Raw genomic sequence first — 27,135 nt, 5'->3', positions numbered from 1 at the left:
CCTCGACTGAGCTTGTTAGATTCATTTTTCTCTATGGTGTACTTTCAGTGGATACATTGCTTTTATGTGTTATTCAAACTTATGGACTTTATTACATGCTTTATCTGAATATGGGATGCATACTTTATTTACAGTATTTCAATATTTGTGATTGTAGAATTTATGGACTATTACATTTCACTGACACTTTACTTTATCTATGTGATGTGTCATATATTTGTTGCGTGTTTGCAAATGTATTGGATGCAAGGGGACAATTTTCCTTCACTCACTCCGGTGAGACAGGGAACGTCGTGATTCTCCTTCATCAGTGTGTATGCCATGTATTCTATATGTATATATGTGCATGTGTGGTTCGATGATGCAGGATATTGCAGGTACAAGTACCGGTTAGGTACGGGGTATCGTCTCCACCTGGTTTCATAGGTCTGAGCGTGCCTTATTTGTCTGATGGGAGTGGAGGAGATAGTGGTTGACCCTAGTTTGACCCTATTACACTCTTGTGAGTGTCACCAGTCAGTTGTCCTTCTATGGTTCAGTCTTCAAGTTTTGCTTTGTTGACCTTTTTCAGAGTCTTTGTTTGGGGTTGCTCTGTTTGCGTGCAATTATGGATTAATTTATTTATTTAAGTTCATAATGTTATTGCATAGTTAGAAGAATTAAATTATGTGTTATTATGCATTTGTAATTATGAATTTAATTAAATAAAGGAAGTAATTAAATTTGGTTGCGATTGCATTATTATAAAAATATAATTGTATTTACATATTAGCAGAATATGAATTAAATCAATTGTATTTAATGATCTCTAGTTTTTTTTTTTTTAAATAATAAATAAAAAGAATTAAATTATTGCCTTATATTCTTTTTGGGAAAAGTTCATTAGTTGGGCATGAGAAAAAGAAAAGAAAAACAATTTGTTTGCTAATTCTTTCTATTTATGTGTTTTTGGAAGCTAGGAAAGGAAAAAGAATATTTCTTTATTAATAAAACTTAAGACTATGTTTTAGAGGAAGATTTTTTTTTCAAAGTAGAAGTAGAGGTAAAAGATTATTTTATTTTTGGGGGAGATTTTTCCTAGGGAGTTCACGGGAAGAGGCTGAAAATTTGGGAAGACAAAAATTATTTTGGAGGCAAGATTTGGAGGTAAAGAAATTTTACCAGAGGATTGCTGGTAGGAGCAAATAGCTTGGAACCCGGTTGCAGGATTGAGCTCATCCCAGAGAATCTTCCAGGAAATCTTCTCAGGTTGGGATCTTGTCTAGTTTTCTTGCATTCCTTAAATCTTATTAGTTTATTGTTGAATCTCCTATCTCTGTTGAGGAGATTCTCGTCTTTGTTGTTCTCTCCTTTACATTTTTGTAGTTTTGTGAAAATCATAGAGAGTTATGCTGGCAAAATTATGTCAGATTCATCTTCTCTGTGCATGAAGGTTTATTCTGTGCTATGCATATTGTATTTCTATTGAAAGTGTTCTCAAAAAAAATTATAGATTAAAGGGCCTGGTAAAATTTTAATCTGTGTTTTCACCTCAGTCAAAATTAAAATTTATTTGGGGAAATTTTACCTTTGTTTTCATCTCGGGCTATATTCAGATTTATTTTAAAAATATTAGGAAGAAAATGTATGGCTGTACACAGAGACTCATCTCTGAGAAATTCATTTTTAAATGAATTGAAATTTTTCAAAAAAATATATATACATTTTAGTCAGAGAAAATAATCTCTGAGAATTTCATTTTAAACGAGTTGAAATTTTCAAAAAAAAAATACATATTTGATAGAAAGGATATTCTTTGTGAATTCATTGTTTTTGAAATGAATTTTTAATTTTTTAAAAAAATATTAATAAACAAAAAAAAAAATTAAATGAAAAAAAAGAAATTTGGGGGAGGCAGCGCCTCTACCCCACGGTAGTAATGCTACCGTAAGGTAGCAACTGCTACCCCACGGCAGCAATACTACTGTATGGTAGTACTTGCTACCTTTGGTAGCAGCAGGCCATCGTTAAACTTCCACAGCGCCCTCCTCCAATTGCCTGAAAATCATGATTTCGGCATTATTTTTGTATTCTTTCTTCAAGTTAAAAAAATAAATAAATATTTTAAATAGTTTTTATAATAATAATATTAATTTTATATATATATATATATATATATATATATATTATTATTATTATTATTATTATTATTATTATTTTGTTATTCTGCTATTTAGTTATATATATTTTGGAAAATAGAAGTATTGCATAAATTTTGGAAGAAAAATGTTATTTCTAAAAATAAATTTAGTAGTTTTTGGAAATAGAAGTATTGCTTAAATTTAGGAGAAAGATGTTATTTCTAAAAAAATAAAGTTAGTATTTTGGAGAAAAGAAGACATTGCATAATTTTAGGAAATAAATGTTATTTCTATATATATATATATATATATATATATAAAATATAATTATATAAAATTATATTCAAGGAATATATATTTATATTGAAATTATATTATATTGTAGTATATATAGGTTTAATTTAGAATTAAAATTAGATTATAGTTATAGTCTAATCGGATTCATTTGTAAATTAATCATGATCATATGATTAGGGAATTAATTTTAATGTGGATTAAATCAACCTTATTGGACATGTGATTTCATAGTTTCCTTATATTAATATAGAATTAAATTCTTTATTTCTAGAAAATCTCTATTGCAAGTATCTATGCTTTTTACTGCTTTAAGAAAATATTGTCTGTTGGATCTTGTGTTTTTTTAATTATTGCAGTTAAGTTAGATATTGTTGCAATTTTGGTGAGTTATCATTTTGTCGTATGTGGTATATTCCCTTAGTCAGGTGTTGTTGTTAAACCCTATGGATATGAACCATTGTGTATTATGTTTCCAAATGGTCAATCCTGAGTAGTGGTTGTATTCCTTCACCTGTGTTATGTCAGGAGTAGGTATGGTTGTCAGTTCGCCATAGAGTCTCTTAGAGACATCCTTCCTGTTAGTGTCCTAAGTGAGAGAGTGTCTTTCGAGCGAGGGCCGCACCCAAAGAGGATGGTAGGATAACCCCTCGAAAGTCAAATAATAAGTGATAATCTAACAATCGATTAGGGGGTGGGTAGTTAATAAATTAATTAAGATATTGTACCCCGCACATGGTTGAGTGCTTGTAAAGGCTCAAGGTGTGTGGGAAGGCCTAGAATGGCAAACCTACCACCTTGTCTTCATGAAAGGTTGATAGGGTCCGCATGATGTTTAGATGGAGCCGGGGGTTCAAAAGAGGTTATCAGGATAACCCAAGATGGGGGCCGGGACCTATGGAGACCTACCTAGGGTAACTGTCTCAAGCCATGTGATGACACTCTCTCTTTAGGGTCACTAGTGTTTTGTGAGTTGAGTCACTTGAGTTCTGCGGAATCATGTGTATTGTCGTACTTGTTTTATTGCTTGCTTGAGGGTCTCTGCTATCTCCTAGCATGGTAGGGTAGTTCCATTGTGGGATCACATGGCCGGGTGGTAGTGCCACTTCCCATCGGATATCTTGGTTCTTACCTTCTTGCGAGGATCGGATTCGCTGGTGGATCTTGGTTTGTGACTCTTGATCCATCTCATGTTCTAGATTATTGTATAGTTGTGACCAAGTGGTCATTGTATTATTAAACTTGTAACCTTGGCATTGTAACCTATGTACTTTATTTATCCTATTGAAGTTATGTAATTTATGGAATGTTGTAATTTAAGATTCAATGGAATGTATGATATTTCAGTTATCCTCTCTTTTGTGTAAATGAATCATTGGAAGTGAATACATTGTAACTCTTTAAACCTATCTAGTTGGATTTCAGTTTTTGAGTTGAGTTAATTAATCGTATTTGATTTTCCCTAAATTAGATGGATAATTGGATTAACATTGTGATGTAGTATTAATTTGAAGTAATCTTCATTGGTAACCCTTTAGGATGTCATTGTTAGACTTCCGCTTGTGTTATTAAACATGCTTTATTATAATGAATGGACTTAATCTTTAAACAAAAAAAATTGGTGTACCCTTTAGTTGTCATGTAGTGTGGTTTTCCTTTAGGGTTTCTGGCGGGGCATTACATCTTTTACATTTTCATCATCTATAATTTCTTTCTTCATCATCTCTTCTTTTAAGAGTTCATCCATGTAGTTTTTGCATGTATAATCTCTCCAAGAGGCATCAATCATTTCATTTTTCTAATTCTTCATTTCTTACTTGAGGGCATATCATCATTATTCTCATCTACTTTTCTTTTCTTTGAAATAAAATCACTTTAAACATTGCTTCCTAGAGTGAAAAAATATAGACACTAATTTGTCTAATCATCAAATAATAATTGTCAATATTTATCATTAATTCTCAATCTTTAATCATCATCACTCATCTCCTATACCATTTATTAATTTTAATCCATTTTATACTTATTTATTTAATTAAACGATATTTTATTATTTAACTAAATGATCTAAGTATCCATTTTTATCCCTTCCAACGAGATATAGAGGACCCCTATATAGGCCCCCCAAATAGATCTAGTTGGTGCCTCTACCATCTCATTTTAGAATTTTAATCTTCACTCTTCAGTTAACTCATTCTTTAATTAGAATCTCAATTTTCATCCATCAATCAACTTCATCTTTCAAGAGAAATTTATTTCTCACAATTACCCAATAATTAAATTAAACAATTCATTATTGTCCTCTTGACAATTTTTAATTTAATAGTTCAATTAACACAAGTACTTGGTCTCATCCCATCTCTAGGTTGATTTTTTTTAGAAAGTCTACAAATACAATAATATCCTCATCATTTTCATTGCTCACATTTTATGCAAATCCACTTTGTTGAAATGAATCATCAATCAAATAATGTGTTATGTTGTTGAGTTGCATCCACATCCAAACAACCAAATTAACACTTATTTGAGGTTTACAATGAGATTGTTAGACTTCTAAATTAGATTTGATTTCTTTTATATTTTTGAACATTAGTTATTAAATGTTTTTTATTACGGAACAAATAGGTTTTGAAGGGACCTAAAACCCTTTAATAATGTTCTACATCAAAAAGCTACATAAAGATATAACCATTGAAAAAGCAACCCATAGTCAGCAAAAGACCAACAAAAAAACAAAACCTAGCAAAGAGGCAGCAAAAAGGAAGAAACTAGTACAAATTTTTAAGGGCCTTTGCGGCCTTTGTTTCCAATTGAGTCGTGTTTAGAGCAATTTTCTTGAGCTCCTGAATTTCTTGGTTGGCATATTTCTTCTTCAAATTGGCTCTGGTTCTTTTACAAGGACCAACCATTTCCTCTTATTTTTTATCCAAGAACTCCACATCCACAAGAATTCCTTCCTGATGGATAGTTTCAAGCTTTCCAACCATGGTATTTATACTCAGCAGAATTCTTCACCGCTTTATGACTATAAGTGACCAAAGATATCAGATTCTCATTAACTTTTTGGAATTTGTTTTCCATCTGACTCAATCTGCCCTCAAACTCTTTCTTGAGTTTATCTTCAAGATGGGAGATTTTGCAATCATATTATTTCTTCATATCATTTAATGTACCCATTGTTTTCTGCATGGAGTCCACAATTGATTTTCTCTAGTCCACTGTCTCACAACTTGATTTTCTTGTTTGCTATTAATTGCCCAGAGTTTGATATTGATGTCCTTGATACATCCCATTTAAACATCCTAAAGTTATCCATAGCAGCATCACGAGCAATGGTGAGGACATCATCTAGGTTCTCCCTATCCAGGCTAAGGAAAGGGGAATTAGTGTTGAGGTCCTTCAGGAAGGGGAATCTATCACTCCTGGAAGGGGCCGAAATAAACTAATCTAGGATGGAGTTGTGGGAGGACTGAGAATCGGAATTGGAAGTAGAAACGGGGGAAGCTCTGCATCTCTTGACTTTGTGACCAATCTTCAAGGAAAACTTCAACCCAAAATCGGTTTCTTCCATATTAGTATTCCAATCTTCCTCATCAAAGGAAAGGCTAACATGATCATCTTCCTCAGACACACTAGAACCTTCATAAACCCTAGTTGAAGGAGAGGGTAGGGTTTTAATATGTTCATGGATCAAGAAAAGAAAACCCCCATGAAGAACTAGAAATTTTTTGTTCTTTCTATGGTCCCTAATAGTGGCATTGATGGATGCCAACATAAAGAAGGGGAAGGATATCTGCACTTTATGCCTAAAGTGGTTTAACAAAATAAAATGATGCCCGAACGCCCTAGTGCATATGTCATCAAGGGTAACATATTTCATTAAAAAAACAAGAACTAGGTGTCAAATAGATTTAATTTTACCTGCATTGTAGCTTCTTTTATCCACTTTGGCTATCTTTGCCCTCTCCTTCTCTTTTCTAGGAAATCATTTGATGATAGCATTTGACATTTTCCTGTCTATAGAAACTCGCACCTTCCATTGACAGACCAGTGACCTCCGCAATTAGTTTCTCATCAATCTCCACCTTCATGCCCTCATTTTGGATTTTCCCATCCTTCAAACCCTTGGCGAATTTCTTTGTGACATTAGCATCTGCTCTGTGCAATCTTTCTATGAATGGGGTTAGCTCGCCATGATCCAAAATGCACCATATCATTTTATTCTTCTTGGGTTCACCACAGTTTAAGGGTTCAACCCTTTTCCATTTTCCTCCCATGGCCTCAATAATGGCAGTAGTGCGTAGGGCATGAAAAATCCATAATGGATCACAAAATACCCAAAAAGTGTGCGAAGTAAATAGAAATAACACAAGAATGACATGCTTAATTATAAGAATTTGAGCCATCATATTAGGGTGTGACATAAGTATTTATTGATATGGCTTGTCTCTCCTCGGCTAAATCATATAACATCAAGGCCTTAACTTCAACTGATAAACTACCACCAAGCTCCCATACTTTTTCAGCATTACTCCTAATAGACAAATTAGCAAAGTGGTTAGCCAACCCATTAGCTTCGTGATAGGCATGGGAAATATTAAAATTTTGGAATGACTTTAATATATTCCTAGCTTTCTTGATCCAAATTTTGATGTTCCAAGAAGGTTTTTGTTTTCCCATTAGGCATTGGATAATGTTGTTAGAGTCCTCCTCAAGCCAAACTAAATTGGCATTAATATTTTTAGACAACATTAGCCCATGGTAAGAAGCCACAGCTTCAATGAGGTGGTTGGTCTGACATCCCAAGGGGAGTGCCACTACTAATAAAAGCCTACCATATTGATCCCTAATCACTCCCCCACACCCAATCGGCCCCGGTTTTCCCTTAGTCACCCCATCAAAGTTAACTTTGACCCATCTAGCTAGAGGAAGGATCTAATGGGGGAATTAGCCAGTCTGGGAACACTGGGATAATCCAACTTTATGTTCCATCTAGAGGCAACATCAGCATCATATGAACAAATATTATTCACCTTGATCTTTTGGTTAACCCAGGCAGAGAGAAAGTTCTCCAAGATGGCCCTTCGGATTTTATAGAAGATAATTGCAAGAGAAGCAACATTTCTAAAGATTCTATTGTTACGTTTTTTCCAAAGACCCCAGGCCAGATGGGGAAAAGACAAGGACCAAAACAACTTCAAGGAATGATTAGTAATCGACATTCTCCATTAGTCAAAGGACTTCACAATAGAAGGAATATCCCAATCCACATTCCATAATTGCATTAGGAACCCCCAAACTTCAAAAGCATAATCATAGTGCAGGAACAAGTGAGAGATAACCTCTGCCTCCCTCATACACAAAAAACATATGTCAGTGACGTAGAAACCTCTTTTACACATATTATCAATAGTGAGAATTTTATTTTAAAACAAAATCCAAAAAAATATGTTAATCTTTGGAATGAGAGCTTTAGACCAAACACCAGCCCAAGGTGGGGGGGGTGACGATTCTCAAATTGGGAAGCCAAGGTCGAAGCAACTGAAAAATTCTCCCAAGGGGGAGCACTCCCAAACCATCTTAACTTCCTCATTCCAATTGAGCATGTAAGATTTTAGTGTCATTTGAAGGGGTTGCAACACATCATTAATTTCAGCCAAATTAACCCACTTGTTATCATTGAAGTTATTAAATGTTAATATTATATTTATTATAAAACTTTAATTCTTTGACATATAAATGATAAAAGATAAGAGTTTCAGCATTAATCCAATGTTTACAACCACTTTTTAAAAAAATTAGACATGAAAAAATAATATTAAAATAAATAAAAAATAAATCTTAAATAAGGGCTACATTGACTAAAACTTTTTGTAACACACGAGATCATGAGGTCCAATCTCTCCAACCCGCTATACCAGAGGTCACCAATCATACATCAACTCACACTGACACGGGCTATTCTGGCTCCACAAAGGTCCTGACTACATTGTCGTACATCGAAAATAACCTTCCTGTTATACATAGGGGAAATAGCGGCTGCAGCGCTTATGTGATAACCCACCATAATTAACTCAACAAAATTGACCATTCTCTTATTTTTTTGTTTAATTTATTCATTGTCTTTGATTCAATCGCATACTCTGGGCATCCATCCATTTGCATTTGGCATTCATCCATCCGGGATGAGCATCTAACCATATGGGTTAGGCATTTGTCCATACGAGACATAACATTTCATCTATCCAATACGGGATAGGCATCTACCCATACGGGGTAGGCATCTATCCAATCGGGATAGGAGGTGCTTTGGCTAGAAACTTACACTCATCGGGACCATTCAGGTCCTGAGCCACTCACTAAGTACTACACTCTTCTAACAGAAGTGCACCGAGGTCGCCGTCCTTAGGAGTAATTAAGTAACATAATACAAGCTTGAATTCCGCCTCAGAATTTGGCTTAAAGCCTTGGGAAGTCAAGCAAATCCATACGGGATTCCTTCAAAGTATGCATTGAATTACTTTTCCAAATTTAATTATCTTATCTTTCAAATTAGGATTCTTACTCAATCTTTCTTTTACCAAGCCTAGACCCCACCCATGAACGCTTGAGTATGAGGGACAACTCCATCCCAAGATTGCCTACATACCCGCTTCAGCACGGGATCAAGGCGTAAAGTATGTAGTTCTATTTTCTACTCTATGGTTTGATGTAAACTAATTAGTGGGTACGCAACCATTTCTAGGGTCAATGTCCTAGACAGTTTCTCTGCGATTGCTACCCACGGTGGTAGCACTTAAACAAAGGCTCAAGATGGCCTATTGTTTGTGGCCTAACAACTACATCCTAACACCTATCATGAGCGTCACCCTTGACCAAATTGTCCATCACCAATATCTCTTCAAGATAAAAAAAAAAAATCAATTTCATAAAAGCATTTTACTTATCCAACCCTAAAGGGGGTCTACTATGGTTTATCTTAATGGAAAAAATCGTTCAAAAATTATCTTATTAAATTTTTGATCCAAGAGGGATTACCCGCCCCTTGGATTTTAACTTCCAAGTCTCCCTTATTACTCCCCAATGATTTATAGGGACGATGCCACAGACATCGTTGATGTAGCTTTATTAGGCGTTAAGTGCAGTAGTTCAACACGATGGCATTACCCATAAGTGTGTCCCAAAGGCACTGTATATACCGAACGCTACTTGGTTTTGGTTTTCCAACTTCCTTTATTTAATTTTTCTAACTTATGATAAACATCATGCTTGGAAAATAATTATGAATTGAACGCGTATATTTAGACATTGCAAGCTCAATTAATTGAAATAACTACTTGACGAATGACATGGAATAAAACCATAACTAGAATTATTTATTATTCAAAACTTGAATATAACTTGCATAATAATGATAGTTAGGTAACTTGCATACTAACAATTAAACGTATAATTTGCATGAAGATGGGAACACCAATAATTGAAATCAATGTAAAGACATTTGCATGAAGCGAAGGTAGGGTAAATTACATGCGAGAATATCGCTTATAAAACCACTAATCCCAACATAGAATTTAGCTTCAAGTCATTTAATTGCTAAGTGGATCTTAAGAGAATCTAAGTATCATTTAATATAAATTTGTTAAAACTAGTTATAAATCTAATAATTACCTAAGTTTAAAAATGTATTAACTAAAATTTTTTATATATACATAAGAGAAGGAATTTAAATAACTAAAGTTTTAAACATATATGAAAAAAAAAAGAATTTCTTTTTAAAAATTAACATTGCCCTTCGAATTATGTTTGATTGGCATTAATAAGGGTTAATGGGAGTGGGACCCCATGGGTCCCCTCCAGTACCCTGCGGCCACTACCGCAGTAGTGATCGCAGGCTAGTGGGGGGTACCGTTACAGTACCACTCCCTACGGAGTATTAACTCCATCCTCCACCTGCGAGCCGGTACGCACAGGCATTATATCGTGCAATATAATTATTAATTATTTTGCATAAACTATTATATCCAGTAACAGTCCTCTGGTGTGACTGACATCTCTCCAGTAGCAAAATAAAAGGTGTTTGTGTCGCTATGCCACCTCTCTGCCAATGCTGTTAGTAGCCCCCGATTCACAGTGAACTAAGGCATATCTAATAAGGATGTCAACCCACATCTCTCGATGATATCCAGATCAGCCTGGGTCAACCGCGGTATCAATGACCACGGTCTCGAAAATCTCTCTCGCGACTGAACCACACCCAATCGCTCCTGTCAACAAGCACAACAAATCCAATATCAGTTTCCACATCAAAACAATGATACCAAAATCAAACTCACATCAACAACATGAAACAATTTGCTCATCTACATCAAGTTCAAAATCCTATCATTTCATATCAACTTGTAAAACAACTCAAGTTTTCAAAAACCATATCAAAACTTGTAACACAACTCAAGTCTCCACAATCACATAAACTTGTAAAACAACTCAAGTTTCCCACCCATATCAGCTTGTAACACAACTCAAGTTTCCAACTCATATCAGCTTGTAACACATATCAGGCTTCACACATTGAACTTGAAACAGGGTACGCAAATAAATCATATTTTGATCAAAACACCACATTGATATCTATACATAACTTGAAATATCGCAAATCAAAACAATTTATATCGACACTCATATTGGAAAAATCCATAAAATCATGACAGCACAACACAATAAATTTACAAACCACTTCATCTTGCAAAATTTTTTCCGATGCGCTAAAACAGACTCCCGCTGCGCTAAAATTCTCCCACGTGCTAGGTTGTTTTTCCTACGCGCTAATCTATTCACCCAATGTGCTAGACTGACTCTACGCGCTAAATATTTCTCCCCATGCGCCACCTAAACTACCCTATGCGCTAAACCCTACCCATGCGCTAATCTATACCTCTTGGGTGCTACCTATTTGACCCTATGCGCTAGGTTAACCCTACGTGCTAAACCCCCTTACACATGCGAACCCCTATGACCCCTATGCGCTAGGTCTACCCTACGCGCTAACCTGCTGACCTGACACGCTACCCGACTATCGCCATGTGCTATTCTACGTCTATGCGCTAACCTATATTTCCTATGCACTACCCTATTTTATTTCGGACGCGCCCCTAATAATCGACTTGATGTGCTACTTAAAACTTCGTATGCGCTAATCTATGACTTTGACACGCTAAAATGCTAAAACCGACTTTTAAAATTAAAAAAATGACTAAAAACGACCAAATTAGAAATCAAAAGAGGGTCAAAAATGTTGACTTACTGGTGGTCCATACGCTACAGGTCTCCGGTACCTCCGAACGTGCTCGAAACGGTGTCTGGAATACGGAATAGGCATTTTCTCTACAGACCAAATTCTCTTTCTCCAAAGTCAACAATGAACAAATGAATCTAATTAAACCACTTTTCCACTTTTATAGGAGGGAAAATGAAGTTAGGGTTAGCCCAACGGACATGTACTATGGTCGCGGTCTTCCCTATACCCTACACGCTATACATTATCGGGAGATAAATCAATTTATACACATTTTACATCGACAAAATCCTACACAACACACACAACTCATCAAATTAAATAAAAAAAATTCAAAATATTGATTCATCTCCCGAGGGGGCATCACACATCAAATCAAATCCAGGGCACGACTTGCAAATCAAAAAGAGCAACACATAAATGGCATTTGATCATAAATTACGATAATGCATCATTTTCTTTGAAATAACATGTGCACACACGTCACTTCAAAGAGGGGCAAAATGTAGACGTATAAAAATGACCATATTCCTAAATGAATATTTTATGTTCATTTCTCTATTTAATTAAATCCAATTTAATTAAATTACCCTCATTCCTCTATTTAATTAAGTAAATTACTCAATTTATTTAAATTAAATTCACCATACCCATTTAATGAATAAATCATTTTATTCAATTAAATCCCCCCTATCCACTTTTAATTAAATTCAAATTTAATTAAATAGTTCTCATAAATTGAATAAATCTAATTTATTTAATTTCCCCAAATTGCAACCAAATTGAATGAAATTTTTTATTTCAATTAAATCATATTATCCCTCCATCCACTTGCAAAATCCTACATCTCCCACTTGCCTTCCTAAACCCCTTTCTAATCCCTTCTAGACTCTTCTAATCGCTTCTAATTAGCCTAATTCATCTTCTAAACTTTGTCACATCCCTAAGCAAAGGGAAGTCACTTCTCAAATCCTCAAAGTCTTTGGTAACCATTAAAGGCTTCAAGTCTTCAACCACTTAATTCCCCAAAGTCTTCAATAACCATTAATGGTTAACTCAAACCCTCTTACATGGTTAAAGAATTTCTTTTAACTCAACCTTTATCCAACCCAAGGGTCTCATCAAGCCTTTAATGCTTTGACCATGATTATCTCTTAATCATTTGCACAAAGTTTTATCCTTGGATTAACTCTTAATCCAATGGGTAATCCTAACTTAAGCTTAACCCTTATCTCTAGATAACCATAAGGTCTTCTCAGGCATTTAATGCCTCTAACCCCTTCTCTCAACCCAACCCTATGTTGACACTTGTCACCATTTCATTGGTGCAAATTGCAAACATGGATCCCCAACTTTCAAACTCAACCCTTGATCAACTCTTTCAATCCTAACCATCCATTGTCCTGTTTTTGCTATAAATAGAGCTCTCATTCCTCCATTTTGAATATCCTCCAAATTTGTAGTATCACACTTATGCTCAAATACATTCAAGATTTCATATATCATTTTTATGCTCATCATTTAGCCTCTCTTTAACTAGGAATTAGTCTAAATATGCCTGTTTAGAATTATTTTTTTATCATATAGCTTAAATCGTTGAACTAATATAGTATGTTAGGAGAGTATTTAAATTAATCTTGTCATCTTATAGTTAGTTTATTGAATTTCTAGCATCATGCATAGCTTAGGATGCATCTCATATTAAATCAACAAAAAGCATCCCTCGTTCTTGCATTTGCCATCCCTAAACCATTTTGCTCAGTGATCTGAGAGCAAAAACATTGGTTTGAGGGACATTATAAGATAGAGAACCATGGGACCCACCTTGGGAAGCTGAGTTATATTTTATGACTCCATAGCTTGCACCAAGAAGTCCTGTGTGTGTGTGTGGACAGGTATTTTGGAACATTTTTCACATATTGAATTCTATCGACCTGCTTTTCCCACACACACACACACACACACACACACACACACACACACACACACACACACACACATATATATATATATTTCTATAGTTCATTCCAGAATAATAAATTGTATAAAAGGAGAATACATAAACAGGTATGTAAACTTAGGAAAATATTAATGTAAGAGAGAATATCATATTAATCCCAAGGATGAAATATAACAGAGAAATAAAAATAACCAGAGAAGTAATTTGCTCCAGCGATGCACAGATTATCAAGAAGTAGGTAGGTGTTTAAACTAAGAAATACAAGCTAACACAGAGGAATTATATTCTATTTCTCAACCAATGTCCAAAGAGGGGGATAGAGAGTTATTTACAGGAAGATTATTTATTTTCAGATTTCACAGGGAGAGAGTTTGTTCGACTAATATTCACAGAGATTCAGCTAATATTCACAGAGAAATTTTTATTCAACTCATTTAACTAGTATTCACATAGAAATTTTATTCAACTCATTTAACTAATATTCACAGAGAAATTTATTTAACTAAAAATCACAGAGAGATTTAAAATAATCACAGAGAGATTTTAAAAATAATCACAGAGAGATTTTAAAGAAAATCACAGAGGGATTTAAATAATCACAGAGAGATTAAAGAATGAGATTCAGATTTCCATTCGAAGGACCAGAGAAATGAATTAGAGAGAGGAATAAAGATTCAAATCACATAGGAAGAATTTTGATTTCAGAAAAAGAGATTTTAAACAAATAAAGGAATATGATTTTCTTTTGCTAAAATTTTGGGAAGAAAAACAAAAGCAAGATCATGTGCATATTTTCTTGAGGGAAATAAAATAATTTAAATAACTATATTTTGCATGCACTATATGAAAGCATCATCATTACTATTTATCCTCAAATAAAAGATATAAAATCAAATAAAAGAATTTCTTTATATAAAGGAAGATATTTAACTATTGATAATACGAATTCCTCATAAGTAAATGTAAAGACAAACAATGAGGAGAGAACTTGGTTTATCGAGCTTGATGTTGAGTCCATTAGCTACCCTTATGATCCTTCCTTGCAACTTGAGAGAAATCCTAAACAACAACTTAAAATTCCTGCAACGAAAATGAGACTACCAAAAAGACCTATTTCTAAAACTTGGGAAATTTCCTTCAAAACATAATCAACTCCCTTCTTTAAAACTTGCATATAATTTTATAAGAAAATTCCCTCCATTCCACTATCTAGAAAATTTAATTAAAAAGGAGATTCTTTCCCAATTTTGGACTTCATGCAAATTGATTAGGCTTAGTGGAGGAGTTACATGCAAGATGGTGGAGAATCCTCTAGAAGCTTCTTATTCTTCCTACAACATGTGCCATAATTGGATGTGGAAAATAAATAAATAAAAATAATATATATTTTCCATGTGTGTGTGTGTGTTAAATTATTTTTCATTCTTTTTATAACATTTATTCAATCATTTAAATAGCTTATCCAAAGATAAAATAAAATTGTAATTTAAATCCAAAAGTGATAAAGGAAGGTTGTGACATCCTCCCCCCCTTAATTTGTGCATCGTCCCGATGCACTTATTGAACGCATCCAAAATAGTCTATAGCTCATGATTAAAACAAAAAAGGAAACAACTGCTACATTTCCTTAGTATCTTCCCACGTGTCATTCTTTTCATCATACTGGTCCCATTGAACCTTGCACTGATCAACCTCTTTGTTGCGCAACTGGCACTAGCGCCTCTCCAAGATTTTGAATGGCTCTATCATTATTCCTCCCATTTCCTGGACCTATAAAGCATCCCAATTCAAAATGTGTTTCTCATCAGGTACATACTTTTTAAGAAGAGATACATGGAAGACATCATGGATTCAGCTCAATTGGGGAGGTAAGGCCAACCAGTATGCAACTGGATTAATCATTCCAAATATTTCAAAGGGTCCAACATAGCGAGGTGCAAGCTTAGTCTTTTTCCCAAATCTTATGGAACTCTTGTGTGGCCTAACCCTTAGGAAGACTTTCTCTCCCACCTCAAACTCCCTTGGTGTCATGTTTTTGTCTGCATAACTTTTCTGCCTATCTGAGACTTCCTTCAATCTTTGCCTAATCTCCTTAGTTTTCTTATCCATCTCTTTCAACATCTCTGGTCCAACAATCACTCTATCTTCAAGACTATCCCAACTCAAAGGTGTTCGACATGGTCTACCATACAAAGCTTCGAAAGGTGCCATTTCCGAAGATGTTTGATATGTATTATTGTAAGAAAACTCTACCAGAGGTAGGTACTCTTCTCATTTCTTCTATTGGTCCATGCAATACATGTGAAGTAGGTCTTCCATAATTTGATTTGTCCTTTTTGTCTGACCATCGGTTTCAGGATGGTATGCAGTGCTAAAATTTAGTTGAGTTCCTAGAGATGAGTGAAGAGTGGTCCAAAACCTTGAAGTGAATCTGGCATCTCTATCTGAAATGATTTTCTCTGGTATTCCATGCAACCTAAATATTTCCTTAACAAATCGCCTAGCCAAGGTAGGTGCATCATCCGTTAGGTTCCCTGGTATAAAGTGTGCCACCTTAGTGAGTTTGTCAATTACCACCATTATTGTATCATGCCTAAAAGGTGACATGGGCAACCCTTGCACAAAATCCATGCTAATAACTTACCACTTGTGTTGAGGTACATCATGTAACTGTAACAATCCAACTGGATGTCTATGTTCTACCTTTACTCTTTGACACTCCAAACATTTAGCCACATACTTGACTATGTCATTCTTCATCCCTTGCCAAAAGTATAACTTCTTTAAATCTGCATAAAGCTTGTTAGCTCCTGGGTGCCCTAAATAAGGGGCATTGTGAGCCTTTGACAAGATTACTTCCCTTAAGTCTCTTGAATTAGGAATATAGATTCTATTATTGTATCTGAGCAACCCATCTTTGTCTAATGTATACTCTCCAATCTTAGGATTGGTTGGATCGTGATCTAATGTCAATTTGACTAGCTCATACCATGGGTCATGACCTTGCTCATCCATCACTTGCCTTTCGAAAGAAGTTTTGAATATTGCTATAGTCATTAAATCCCCCCTATCCACTTTTAATTAAATTCAAATTTAATTAAATAGTTATCCTAAATTGAATAAATCTAATTTATTTAATTTCCCCAAATTGCAACCAAATTGAATGAAATTCTTTATTTCAATTAAATCCTATTATCCCTCCACCCACTTGCAAAATCCTACATCTCCACTTGCCTTCCTAAACCCCTTTCTAATCCCTTCTAGACTCTTCTAATCGCTTCTAATTAGCCTAACCCATCTTCTAAACTTTGTCACATCCCTAAGCAAAGGGAAGTCACTTCTCAAATCCTCAAAGTCTTTGGTAACCATTAATGGCTTCAAGTCTTCAACCACTTAATTCCCTAAAGTCTTCAATAACCATTAATGGTTAACTCAAACCCTCTTACATGGTTAAATAATTTCTTTTAACTTAACCTTTATCCAACCCAAGGGTCTCATCAAGCCTTTAATGCTTTGACCATGATTATCTCTTAATCATTTGCACAAAGTTTTATCCTTGGATTAACTCTTAATCCAATGGGTAATCCTAACTTAAGCTTAACCCTTATCTCTAGCTAACCATAAGGTCTTCTCAAGAATTTAATGCCTCCGACCCCTTCTCTCAACCCAACCCTATGTTGACACTTGTCACCATTTCATTGGTGCAAATTGCAAACATGGATCCCCAACTTTCAAACTCAACCCTTGATCAACTCTTTCAATCCTAACCATCCATTGCCCTGTTTTTGCTATAAATAGAGCTCTCATTCCTCCATTTTGAATATCCTCCATATTTGTAGTATCACACTTATGCTCAAATACATTCAAGATATCATATATCATTTTTTTGCTCATCATTTAGCCTCTCTTTAACTAGGAATTAGTCTAAATATGCCTGTTTAGAATAATTTCTTTATCATATAGCTTAAATCATTGAACTAATATAGTATATTAGGATAGTATTTATACTAATCTTGTCATCTTATAGTTAGTTTATTGCATTTCTAGCATCATGCATAGCTCAGGATGCATCTCATATTAAATCAACAAAAAGCATCCCTCGCTCTTGCATTTGCCATCCCTAAACCATTTTGCTCAGTGATCTGAGAGCAAAAACATTGGTTTGAGGGACATTGTAAGATAGAGAACCATGGGACCCGCCTTGGGAAGCTGAGTTATATTTTATGACTCCATAGCTTGCACCAAGAAGTCCTGTGTGTGTGTGTGGACAGGTATTTTGGAACATTTTTCACATATTGAGTTCTATCAACCCGCTTTTCCCACATACATTTCTGGCGCCCACCGTGGGGCTCGACCCCATATATCAAATCGGTTTTTAAATTTAACCACTTTTGCAGGCACGCAAGAAAAATGAATTAGAGCGTTAAGTTGACTGTTTAGCGCATCCGGTTAATAGCCTAGAGCATCCAATCCATTGTTTAGCGCGTGCAGTCCATCATCTAGCACGTGAAGTTATATATTAGCGCATCAAATCACTAATTTTCCTGTAGGTCTCGGCGCGGTAGAAAAATAGAGCAACGTTTTCAGCGCATAGAGTAGCGTATCCAGAAAATAGTGTAGCTCATTGAGACATTATTTTAGCGCATCTAGGTTATATTGTAGCGCATAAAGTCTTTTTTGTAGCGCATCACAGACAGAATATAATTTGTAACCGAAAAATAAAATTTAGGCTTGTAAAGCCCACCATGATGATTTGATTTTCTTTCTGCTAACTGACTGTGTGCAGGTTCTAACATTTTATGTAGGAACAAAGGAGATTAGTCTCGTTTTCTTTGCTTTCTTTCAAAGTTAGTAAAAAGAATTCATCTTTCTTTTTTGCATTTTAAAAAGAATAACAAAGCAAACCTTTCATTCCTGCAAGTTAGGAAAAACACTTCTTTTGGAAGCTCTAAAAAGAACAAGCAAATTTACTTTCTGCAAAGCTTAAAACGAACCTCACCTTCCTTTGGTGTTTTAAAAGGATTCACTTCATTTTGCAAAGTAAAAAGAACCTCATCTTCATTTTGTGCAAAGCAAAGAGGGAAAAGTTTCCCCTATCGACTTTAATTTTGTTGACCAAAATCACAATTTACTTTGTTGACCAGGCTTATTTTTCAAAAGTTTTGGAAATACACACTTTGCTATGAAGGGTTAAAATGAACACCATGCTTGTTGGAGCAACATCTCCAAGTAGAAGTTAGCAAATCATTGTCTTAAAGGGTAAAAAGAACCTTGTTTGCCTTGTATCGAAAGTGGGAGGTATATGCTCTCCCCTTTACTGGGTGATCAAAAATCCAGACCACTCTTAAAGCTTTATGTATTTCAAGCATAAATTCTTTAGCAGGCCTGCCTTCACAAGGAGTTGAAATCAACTCTTAAAGTCGTTTATGGTCAGTGTGAAGGGAATGACCTAAGTGGGGAACGGCTTTGATGCCAAGAATTCCAACCCACTATAATCAAACGTGGAAAGTGACGAAAGTCCTTTTCAACGGTTGCGCGCAGCGATTAGCCTTCCCCCAGTATCCTTGAGATACGTAAAGCCTTTGTTCTAAAGGTTGGGAAGCCTCCTGAGGGAGTTTATCACTAACGGCCGAACAGGAAGCCTGATTATGAACCATAGAAATAGAAGCTTTGAACCGAGTCAGTAACCAGACATTTATAACATCATAGTGCAAGGGTGGGGAAGAATCCGCCCCTAAGATTACTCACCATATATCTCCCAAGATAACTACTCAACTGTGAAGCGATTCACTTTGGGTTAATTTCTGGCAAAAGGCAAAAAAACGGGCACTCTCTAAGGGTGGCACGACTGTTTGAGCTGACGGAGTATCGAGACTAGTGGGCTATGATGTTATTTATGACCCTTGACTAAAGAGTCTTTCTGAAGTGTATTATTCGTATCCAAACCTGTTAAAACATTGGGGATTTGAACACATCCTCACAGAACATACACTTTTTGTTAGATTAAACAAAATGGTTGTACTTTTTGTGTCGTGCTTGCATTTACTACTTCAGAAAATCGTCCATCAAATTTGAAAATTTCACAACAAAAATTCAAAATTTGCAAAAAAATCAACCAAAAGAAAAATCACGGTAGTTTAGCACATAAGAGAAACTTCTTAGCGCGTGAGGAACTTTTGTTAGCGCATCCAACCATAAAATTAGCGCATCGGTTCCAAACAGTAGTGCTTCATCTCAAAACAAAACAGTGTGAAATCGTTTAGCATCAAAGAAACAGTCTAGTGCATGGAAGCATCAACTTAGCACGTGGAGGCTAAACATTAGCGCATCAGGTTCACAGGTTAGCGCATTGCAGGCCCAGGGTAGCGCATAGATTTTTCAAAACAATAGAAAACAATTTTGAGCAGTCAAAACTTTAGCGTGTGTCTGGGGACAGCCTAGCGCATGTGGTTATTATTTTAGCACGTGGGGTAATTTTTGTAGCACATATAGTCTCTGTTTTAGCGCTTGATCAAAAACATAAAAACAGAGGGCAAAATAGTGAAAAAATTTTAAATTTTTGAAAACATTTTCAAAAGCCTCTCATTACCAAACAACATTTTTCATCAAAACAGAGTACGCAAAACAAACTGTTAAGACTATTTCTTGAGCTAAATTTGTGTCAAAACAAACATTGTAAAATCCTAAACAAATCGCACGATAAAACATGTCTATCTTATCATAATCTAGAAACCTCATCATTAGTATCAACAGAATCCTTTACTATCTTACGGATTTTATCTCATAAAAACACTTGTTTAAAATTTTCAAGTTGTCAAATCAAGTTTCCATATCGGGAGGCTTTTATCCATATCATTTGACACACTTTGTCGTGAAGGGGCATCTAAACCTTCACTTTGATAGAGTAAGATTTGAAATTTTCAAAAAAAGATCAATTGAATCCAAACAAATCAAAAGAAACCATTGATCACTCATGCATGACTAATCCTCACATTCTGAGAAGAAAGAACCTTTATCGTAACATCACGTTGAAGAAACAACAACCTATTTTTTCCAAGTTCATCAAGAGAAACAAATTTTTATACATCAATCGTCAACTCTTCAAATCTCATCGAGTATTCCTTCATCATGTCAAACGTTATATCCAAAACAAATCCAACGAATTTGACAAAGAACCCTTGAAGACAAGAGCTTACTATCAAAAGTCTTCTTTTAATCAAATCATAAACCACAGAGGAAAAATCAATCCAGCATTCTTGCCCGACAAGTGTATCACTTATAACACATCTCAACCAGAACCACCCACCCCCGAACAACATATCAGCGAGGCTTTTGTCCCTTTCATCACTGAAAGTTTCTACTAAAATTCTTGTTACTCACTCTCAAAGAAACCAACAAAGTGAGACACACGCCGAGTCTAGTATGAATCAAAGATTGTCAAATCCTTTTGAAGTTCCACACTTAGAAGAACCTGAAATCTCTGAAGCACTTCTTCAGGAATGTCAGGAAAACCCCTCATTCCCAAAAACTTGTCGAAAGGCTCATGGAGAATGACAAAGAAAAATACTTGCTCATGCTCACAAGTAAAGGCGTTAAACTTCCTGAAGATTTAGACACAAACATCTTTAAAACCGGATCTCGACAACATGGATATCAAAAACAACAAAGAGAAGAAGAAACTCGTAACTTTGAACAACACATACCTGAGCAACACATTCCAGAACAACGCATACCAGAAATGCGTATACCCGAGCTAGAAACTCCAGAGCAAAAAATACCATTTACCACACCTTTTCTGCTGAGAACAAATACAAGGGAAGAACTTTTCCCTCGACAAGACAATATACCTTTGGCTGCCCTTACTCAACAAATGCAAATGTTGCAAAGGCAAATACAAGATATGCAACAAGGGACAACAATGCGGTACTCTTTAAACGAAATATGTCCTTATCCATTTGACAGAAGATTGAACATGGTACCTTTTCCTCCCAACTCAGATGTTCCCAAATTTGATAAATATGATGGGAAAAGTGATCCCTGAGATCATGTTCGAGAATTTTGCACCATGAGCTTTGAATTTGCTCATGATGACACCTATTTGATGAGGTTATTCCCAAGAAGCTTGGGAGGGCAAACAATGGAATGGTTATCCAAAATTACACCACCTGTTAGATCATTTGATGAATTGGTTAACAAATTCATAACCCAATATTCCTATAACATCCAACATGCCATAACCATGCTAGATGTTTGCAACACCAAACAAAAGAACAATGAAACATTCATGATGTTCCTTCAACGCTGGCGACGTATGGTATCCAGATATCCTCGAGATATTCCCGAAAAGGAGAAAATGGAAATCTTCATCGATAACTTGAATGGTGAAATGAGTTATAGACTAAAACTTCAATGCATACCATCTTTCGCTAAATTGATTGAAAATGGCATTCAAGTAAAGGAAGCATGTGTCAAAAAGGGAACGCTCAAATTCTACAAGGAAGGAACAAACTCATCAAACTACAATAACCAGAACAACACCAACCTTGACAAATCTCGATTTTGGACTCGAAACAAAAGCGAAGGCAACAATGAAACGCATGATCCCAAATCTAAGCAACCAGTGCTCGCATTGTCCGGAAATCCACAAAACACGAAAAAATCCTAAGAATGCTAATCCAAATGCTAACACATATGCACCAAACGCCGATCAAGGACAACTCAACACAAACAACACCAATGATACTCAAAGCAAAAACATGAATCCAGGACCTAACAACAATTCACGCAACAACACAAACAATTTCCAAAAGCGTATCTTCACACCACTGGGGCAATCACTAGAATCAACATTCAAAGAACTTTTGGCACACAAGATTCTTTCCTTGCCTCCAATCAGCAACTATGAACCTCAAATCAAACCACCTTGGTGGAATGATTCACACTATTGTGATTACCATCGTAACAAGGGTCATCAGACGAACGATTGCATGAGGTTAAAAGATGTGGTGCAAGATATGATTGATCGAGGTGACTTAACAGTAGATGGTCTCAAAACAAATAGTGATCATGGAGCCTTTAAAAATCCTCTTCCAAATTATAACAAAGATGGAGCTTCAACCTCAAACGATCCATGCGGAGCTCGTATCAACCATATCTACAACAACACCATAAATCACATATCAGCTGAAGATCATCAAGTAAATGTCATCACCATCCGAGAGAAGAATGATCATGAATCTGTCAATGTAACAACCCGAACTTAGAAATATGTCTTAAAAGGACATACGTCACCTACAACTACCACACCAAAAATCCAATATGACTTGATTAGCCAACTATGCAAAACTCCAGCTCAGATATCTATACTAGAATTGCTGAAACTATCACCAAAGCACAAAGACATATTGGAACAAGCGCTATTGGAAACTAATGTACCTCAAAATCTGGATACAGATAGATTTCAAGCTATGGTCGCCCATATGACAGGACCTCATAACCTCACCTTCTCAGAACATGACAATGCTTCCTTGAGCCATCCACATAATACTTCTCTCCATATCGAAGTCATTGTTTGCAAACACCAAGTAAAAAGAGTCTTAATCAATGGAGGAGCCAGACTTAATATATGTACTTTAAAGCTTATCTGTGCATTGGGCTTCTCAGAAGAGTCTATTGATCCCTGCAAGAAAATTACTATAAAGGCATATGATGATGAGGAAAGGTCCTCTAAAGGAACTGTGATATTACCTATTCAAGTGGGACTAGTGCAAAATGATACTATATGTCAGGTCTTGGACATAGATCTTACCTACAATATTTTGTTAAGGCGACCCTAGATACATGAAATGCAAGCAGTACCTTCTACATATCACCAATGTGTCAAATTTCCTTATGACGGACAAGAAGTCTCCATATCTGTGGATCACAACCCATTTCAACATTTCAACGCAATGGGGGCAGCCCAAGACAGTTTAGTTCCTCATAATAGAGAGAAACAACGATCTTTAACATCAGATCTACAAACAGCAAAGTCCAACTCATTATTTGGAGACTTCAAACAGAAAATGCAAATCAAAGACCAAGGCATGGGAGAATACTCTTTGGAGCCTTTATGTCTGGCCAAATTGCCAACATCACCTAGATCTCATGGATTGCCTACTACATCAACACATCTGGTCACTCAGCCCATCACCAAATTTGATGGTACCTTTATCCAATTGGGCACTCTAGCACATGAATCAGAAGACAAGGACATTCTTAGCTGGTTATACAAAGATGAGAAAGAAGATAATAGAGCAGCTACCCTGGACATTGTTCTACCTACACACCTATATGGAAAAGGATACTTAATCATGCAGCGAATGGGATATGACGGTAAATGACCTATTGGGAAACGCAAAGGAGTCACTGAACCTATAGATCTTCCTTCACAACCCAATGGAAACAAAGCAGGATTGGGTTGTGAGCTCACTTTCTTATTAAAAAGGCCACCCCACCTAACTACAAAACCTCAATGGAAAGTAAAGAAGAAGTACAAAGAAGAATCATGGCAGGAAGCACTCTTTGAATCAGCAGAAACAATCCGCAAGGCATAGGAACGTCAAGATTAGAAATTACATCAGGAAAAGCTTCTAAAACACAAAAGGGCCATATCTACAGCAATAGCTCATATTCAAACACCAATATCTCAAGAACAAATAATGTCATCTCCGGATACCATTATTCCTCCTTGAGGAAGCACAGTCTATGAACAAATACAGAAAATAGAAGACGGATCTAACACAGAATCAACAAAAACTATCAAAATGATATTTATCATCAAAGATTTGTTTTCACCATACAACATACCCGTTTACAGCACTGATAGAATCTGGGATGATGCCTCTTAGACTGATTCCAATGAATATGAATGGGGTACCTGTTCCAATGCTACTATAGATATCCCTGATGATACTGATTCTGTATCCCTTTCTCAAAAGGAACATAACGCAAGAGATAGACCTCTTGAATTTGGACTGCAGAATATCTATGACGCCAAGGAAAGTGAACAGAAACATTATGAACAAGTCTATGTGGAAGATAATACCATCGAAGACCTCGATGAAATCTTGGACTTCTTTAAAACCAAGAACAATCACGATGAACACTCTGTCCTAACACTTACAGTAGCAAAACTTGATCCACCTAACGATTCCTTACCACTTGTCTTTCCTGACCTCATCGACTGGGATGAACCTGAAATCCATGATATACCAATTTTCCCAGATGATGAATCTATTATCCATTACCTATGTACCGTAAATCTGGAAACAGGCTCTATCAATGAACAAAGTAACGATTTCTGCAAACCAGGGAGTGCCAAGTCTCTTAGTCGCAAAAAATGGACCAAGTAAAAGATCTAATGCTGAAAACCAGTCAATGGCAGTTCTAGATCACAAAAAAGTAAAAATAAAGGACGCATCGGAGGGTGAAAACCTTTTTAAGGCACCTAACGATGGGAGACTTGACACTCTTCTTGAGCACTTTCATGAGCGATCACCCATATTGATTGAGCCCACTCAATCAATTAACATTGGTACCATAGAAGTAGTCAGAAACCTACACCTTGCAAAATCTTTGACAGAAGAAGAAAGATCCGCATTCATTATTTTCTTTAAAGAACAGCAAATTAACTTTGCTTGGTCATATGCTGATATGCCTGGAGTGGATCCACACTTAATCATGCATCACTTATCCATCTCTTCAGAAGTTAAACCAGTCAAGCAAAAGCTATGAAAAATGAATCCACAAGTGGTACTCATGGTCAAAACTGAACTAAAGAAACTATTAGATGTCGGATTCATCCGACCCATTGACTATGCAGAATGGATTTCCAACATCGTTCCAGTATCAAAACCAGATGGTAGTATCAGAATATGCACTGACTTCAGAGATGTCAACAAAGCTTGTCCAAAAGATGACTTTCCTCTGCCCACTATTGACATAATTGTAGATCTCACAGCAGGCCATGCAATGCTCTCACTAATGGATAGTTTCTCAGGCTATAATCAAATCAAAATCACTCCAGAAGATCAAGATAAAACCGCGTTCACCTGTCCTTGGGGAACGTACTGTTGGAATGTTATGCCTTTTGGCTTAAAGAATGCAGGGGCCACTTATTAAAGAGCAATGACAACAATATTCTATGACATGATCCACACGTTTATGGAAGACTATGTGGATGATTTACTCGCTAAATCCTTTACCAGAGCAGAACATCTCAGCATCCTAACAAAGATATTTGATCGATTGGAGAAATTCCAAGTCAAGCTCAACCCTAAGAAGTGTGTCTTCGAGGTTACATCAGGCAAGTTACTAGGCTATATAGTCTCAGCTAAAGGTATCGAAGTAGATCCAGCAAAGGTACAAGCCATTATGGACATGCCACCACCATGGAATATCAGTCAACTCAGATCTCTACAAGGACGACTTCAATCAATCAGGCAATTCATCGCTCAACTAGCAGATAAAAGTCTACCATTTAACCATTTACTACACAAAAATGTACCATTCAGATGGGAGACCAAGTGTGCAGAATCTTTTTACCAAATCAAACAGTACCTGATGAATCCACCAGTTCTCGTACCACCAGTCGCAGGAAAGCCACTTATCCTATATATCTCAACAACAGATATATCACTGGGGGCACTATTGGCACAAGAAGATCAACAAGGAAAGGAAAGAGCCATATATTACATCAGTAGGACATTGAATGGCTATGAACTCAACTATACATTCATTGAGAAGGCTTGCCTAACAGTGGTCTTCACATCTCAGAAGTTCTGACATTATATGTTAGCACACACCATTAAGTTAGTCGCAAAAATTGATCCTCTCAAATATCTACTCAGCAAGGTGGCTCTTACAAGCCGATTGGCTAAATGGGTCATGATTCTTAGTGAATTCAACATCCAATACATAGAAAGATGAGCCATCAAAGGACAAGCAATTGCAGATCAGCTAGCTGAAGCACTGCTACCAGGCAAACACACCATGGAGATTGAATTTCCAGATAGGGACGTTCTTTCTCTTTCTACCAAACAATGGACCCTATACTTTGATGGATCCTATACACAACATGGTTCAGGTGTTGGCATTTTGTTCATCACTCCTGAAGGACACACTATACCAAGATCATATAGGCTTATGTTTCCCTGCACAAATAATGTGGCTGAATATGAGGCATTGGTTATAGGCATCAAAATGGTCGTAGAATGGAAAATCACAGAGTTAAAAGTCTATGGAGACTCACAACTAGTCGTCAATCAAATCAACAACAACTATCAAACAAAGGATGACAAGCTACTACCCTACAAGCGAATGGTGGATGACTTCAAACAGTATTTTGTGCACATCACCTTCGAGCAAATACCAAGATTGAACAACAAAGCAACTAATGCAATGGAAACTATCGCTTCACTACTACA

This window comes from Cryptomeria japonica, chromosome 11 (assembly GCF_030272615.1).
Source record: "Cryptomeria japonica chromosome 11, Sugi_1.0, whole genome shotgun sequence".
Classification (NCBI taxonomy): Eukaryota; Viridiplantae; Streptophyta; class Pinopsida; order Cupressales; family Cupressaceae; genus Cryptomeria; species Cryptomeria japonica.
Note: the sequence above shows the minus strand (reverse complement) of the source record.